This window comes from Poecilia reticulata, linkage group LG13, assembly GCF_000633615.1.
Source record: "Poecilia reticulata strain Guanapo linkage group LG13, Guppy_female_1.0+MT, whole genome shotgun sequence".
In the NCBI taxonomy this organism is placed as follows: Eukaryota; Metazoa; Chordata; class Actinopteri; order Cyprinodontiformes; family Poeciliidae; genus Poecilia; species Poecilia reticulata.
The window spans coordinates 28,887,826-28,892,259 of NC_024343.1; the positions used below are offsets into that span (position 1 = coordinate 28,887,826).

The 4,434-nt window shown below is 43.2% G+C and overlaps 2 long non-coding RNA genes across 2 annotated transcripts; one reads left to right on the plus strand and one right to left on the minus strand.

Annotated features, from left to right (window-relative positions):
• The first annotated feature begins 294 nt into the window (after positions 1-294).
• On the plus strand, positions 295-2,152 carry LOC103475039 (uncharacterized). Its single transcript, XR_001777203.1, has 2 exons — positions 295-790; positions 2,071-2,152. It is a non-coding gene; the product is annotated as an uncharacterized LOC103475039 (long non-coding RNA).
• A 94-nt stretch (positions 2,153-2,246) lies between these two features.
• LOC108166806 (uncharacterized) lies at positions 2,247-3,086 on the minus strand. The gene is made up of 3 exons (XR_001777202.1): positions 3,008-3,086; positions 2,707-2,866; positions 2,247-2,606 (listed from the first exon to the last, which is right to left on the minus strand). It is a non-coding gene; the product is annotated as an uncharacterized LOC108166806 (long non-coding RNA).
• Between the last annotated feature and the right edge of the window lie 1,348 nt (positions 3,087-4,434).

Genomic DNA, 4,434 nt, shown 5'->3' on the forward strand with positions numbered 1-4,434 from the left:
CGAAATCAGAACCAGAACCAAAACCAGAATCAGAACCAGAAACAGAACCAGAACGAAAATCAGAACCAGAACCAAAACCAGAATCAGAACCAGAAACAGAACCAGAATCAGAACCAGAACGAGAATCAGAACCAGAACCAGAACCAGAATAAGAACCAGAACTAGTACCAGAATCAGAACCAGAAACAGAATCAGAACCAGAGCGAGAATCGGAACCAGAACCGGAATCGGAACCAGAATCAGAATCAGAATCAGAATCAGAATCAGAATCAGAACTGGAACCAGAATCAACTGGATTTGACAACTTTTACACAAAAACAAAGAATTTGACTTTGGTTGGTCTCAGGAAAGACATAAATATAAATGGATAGAAAAGGTGAATAACAAAAACATTTCAGGTTTTACTACAGGGCATAAATAGCATTTAGGTCTGGGCTTTAACTAGGCCATTCCAGCATAAAGAAGCTTTGATCAGAACCATCCCTGATAGCTCTGCCTCTAAGAGAAGATCAAATAAACACCATCCTAAATCAATCCGTCTCTGCCTTTTGTAACCCTACATGTAAATGTTGTGTCTTCCAGCGCTGTCTGATGAAGTCAGACTGGTAGCAGGAAGGAGTCGCTGTGGTAGCCGACTGGAGAAGAAGCATCTGGGAAACTGGAAACCAGTGGAATATGGGGACTGGAACTGGAACCTTACATCAGCAGCTGTAGCTAGCAGACAGCTCCACTGTGGATCTGTGGTGTCGATACAAAGAGATGAGATACAATCTACAGATCATCTGTTCAGGTGATTTCATATCCTGGCCATTGCCTTCCTGTTCTGCTTCCAACTCCACTTTAAAAAGATTCTCACTTCCAGCTCAGTCTGGGCTTCTTCCCCTTCACCTGGATTCCCTCTGGTAGATTTTCTACTGGACCAATCAGCGAACAGAAGGAGAAGTTTGAACGATGACCTTGATTTTCTGTGTTATTTTAGAATCAGTCTGTAGTTTTAGCGATGGCAGCAGAGGAAGTTCAGTCCATGTTGGTCACACGTCCAAATACTGAATTAACATTAACAGCCGCCTCTGTTCTCTGTTTTGTGGTGGACAAATTATTGTAATGCAAATGCTGGTGAACTCTCACCAAGTGAAGCTATTTGGGTTGCATGCACAAGGTTGGGAGATGTTTTCCTGCAGCTGCATGAGGACCAGACCGTCTCTCCCTCAGCCTCGTTATAAAACTCATGTTGTCTCTGCCTGGGAGAGTTTTCAATCAGAARTGTTTCACTATTGATCGTCTTATATTCTCTCTGTGTTGTGCACAATATGCGAATAAACCTGATGGAGTGACTTCATCTAACAGTGCTTGGTAATAGATTATTTCCATATCATGTTTGCAGCCCAGGAAACTTCCAGTAAACTTCTTAGTGTGGATCTGGTGCATTGCATGTCATGGACAAACGTTAGCAACTGGGTAAAATTTAAACCTCAACACAGTCCAGACTCTCTGAATGAAGCAAAGTGTAGAACAGAGGGGTTGGTTTTTACCAGGTTAGTGATTTAATGAACTTTGTTTCGATTAAAGGAACCAGTGGAGCAGATTCAGGGTTATAAAAACCTGGATGTCACTGAGAAGAAGCTGACAGCCAAGAGGCTGATCAAAGATTGCACTTCCTCTACAAATTAAGTTTAGAGTGTAAAAAGATGGTGATAGCTTTCTATTATTCTGTGATTAAATCTGTCCTCACATTTGTTTTTATCAACTGGTTCAGCAGCCAATCAGTAGAAGACAAGAAAAGGGTGAAATATTAATGAATAATTGATAATTCATACAATCTTTGTGCTGTTGTAGTGTAATTTTCTCTGTTTAAGTTGATCTTTTTCCACTGATCTCCAGGGCCTGCAGTACAGGGAGACGATAAGAACATTAAACACTAGATTTAATAATAAAACTCTGCCCAGCTCCAGCTCCCCTCTCTGGTTCGTTCCTCCACACAGAGTCTGCAGTGATGTAGCTTTGCTGAACAAACTGGAACCAAATTCAGTGAAAATGTTGAAGAAACTTTTTTTCTTTCTGCATCCACAGACTCAGTCAGGCTGGTTCAAGGGACCAACCGGTGCTCAGGCAGACTGGAGGTGAAGACCAACCAGTCGTGGTCCTCAGTGTGTGAAAAMGACTTTGACCTGCAGGATGCAGAGGTGGTCTGCAGGGAGATTCTCTGTGGGTCTCCTTCAGTCCTCCAGGGGGCGCTCTGTGGAGAAGCAGAGGCTCCAGTGGGGAGCAGAGTTTCTGTGTGAAGGCAGTGAGTCTGCTCTGCTGACCTGCAGCAGCAGGAAGAGTTCAGKTAGAAACAGCTGCTCWCCTGGTCAAGCTGTTGGACTCACCTGTTCAGGTAGAGGAGGATCTGCAGACCTGCTGCTGTTCACTGCTTCACTTCCTGCATTAATGAACTCTCTGTCTCTGTGCAGGTCATGACATCAGGTTGGTGGGAGAGGCCAGCCGATGTGCCGGGAGACTGGAGATGAAACATCAAGATGACTGGAGACCAGTGGATGTTTGGAATCCTAACTGGGACATGAACTCAGCAGCTGTAGTTTGTGCTGAACTGGACTGTGGTTCTGCTGTTTCAGCAAAAGAGTCAAAGAAAAATTCAGAGAGACCAGTTTGTGGGGATCGGGTCTGACTGTTTGCAGTCAGGTTCTGCATTAAAATTCTGTTTACCTGGTGATATAAACATTGGTCGGAGCCATGAGTTCATCTGCTCAGGTAACTCTGAACTCTCATATTTATTTGTTTTAAAATGTTTCTTCATCAGGTTCCAGATGTCAGCAGAGAAACCGTCATCTTTAACTAAGAGCCTGAAACCTTGAGGAGAGGGAAACTAAAAACGGTTTAAATATTACTGATAGACTAAAGATCTGTCATAAAGTTGCTAGTAACCATGTATAAACATGCTAGTAACCATGGTAACCAGTCTGATGAGCTCCTGTCTTGTTCTCATGCATGTCATCTTGTTTTCTACCTCAGATTAGATCCAGTTGTCTCTGTGTTTCCTCTGCGTTCCCAGGTCTGCTGGTTGAGCCGCTCATCTTCCTCTCTTCCTCCACTGACGGGGTCTCCACAGCCAGAAAGCAGGGATCTGAGCTCCTCATTGGCTCAGATTTCAGCATCATGTGCTCCATYAGGCCTCAGTATGAAGGCGGCTCCTTCCAGCTCGTCTTCAACTCTTTTAACTACACTCTGAACCGCACCCTGCCGGCTGTTAATCACTCCGCCCTCTTCCTGTTCGCTGCTGCTGGCCACGCCCACCAAGGAACCTACCGCTGCCTTTACCACGTCTACGTTTTCTCCTATAACTTCTCCTCTATGAGCCAGCCTCTCAACCTCACTGTCTCAGGTAAACTCATGGAGTCCATCAGGAGAAGTTCTGCTTCAGGTGAACCAGCAGCTGTCTGCCTCATTCATGAGGTCAGCGAGGAGGATTGATGATATTAATGTTCATGATCAGATCTACAGGCAGCATGAAAACAAGGGGTTTATATGATTATTGTAAATTTCTAGTTTGACTCGTCTGATGAAAGCTGATCCTGAATCTGTTTCGTTCGGTTTCAGACTCTCTCACTGCTTTGATCATCGTACTGGTTGTCGTCCTGCTGGGTTTGCTGGGATCAGTCCTGGTCCTCTACTTTAAGGTGCTACATGTGTCATGCATGATGTGTTCAGTTGGGAAAGTTCTTGCATTGAAGCTGAACCATCCTCTGTTTCCAGGCCAGGAGAAACCAGAAGTCTGGACCAGAAAACAACCATCATGATGAAGGATCCAGAGCTGAAGGCAGCTTAGAGGAGGAGACTGCAGTCTGAAGGAACCGGGAGAAAAGGATCTTCATTTCACATCCACAGGAAGGAGCAGAGACATGTTTCAGACTCCTGGAAATCTCTCCGTCTGTGTGTCTATGATGAAACGTCTCTGTGCTCCTGCAGCAGGAAGGAAGTTCAACATTCAGAAATTTGTATCTGGACTAAACCTACTTAAGTAAAAATTATAAAAGGGAACACAAAGCAAAACATTCAACAAAATATAACAGAAAACCCACTTATTTGTATCTTTATTTCTCATTAAAACGACTTCTTGTAATTTTAAGACATTGTTATAAAATTGCATCTTTTATTCTGCTGTAACGATTACTGCATTCTTGCAATTAAAATTTCTTGAATCCTGACCGTAATGCTCCCTATCACTATCATACCTGAAAGAAACAAAATTATCCAGTAGTTCTAATATTGTTTTGGTCTGAGTGAACCTCTTTTAAAAACTCCAGTTTATTCATCCAACCTTATTTTATGATAGCTATGAGTTATTAAATGGCCACCCATAATCTAGACCCCCTGATGGAATCTCCTATAGATAGATTAGACTATAGATTTTATATGACTCAATTTTAAGGTGGA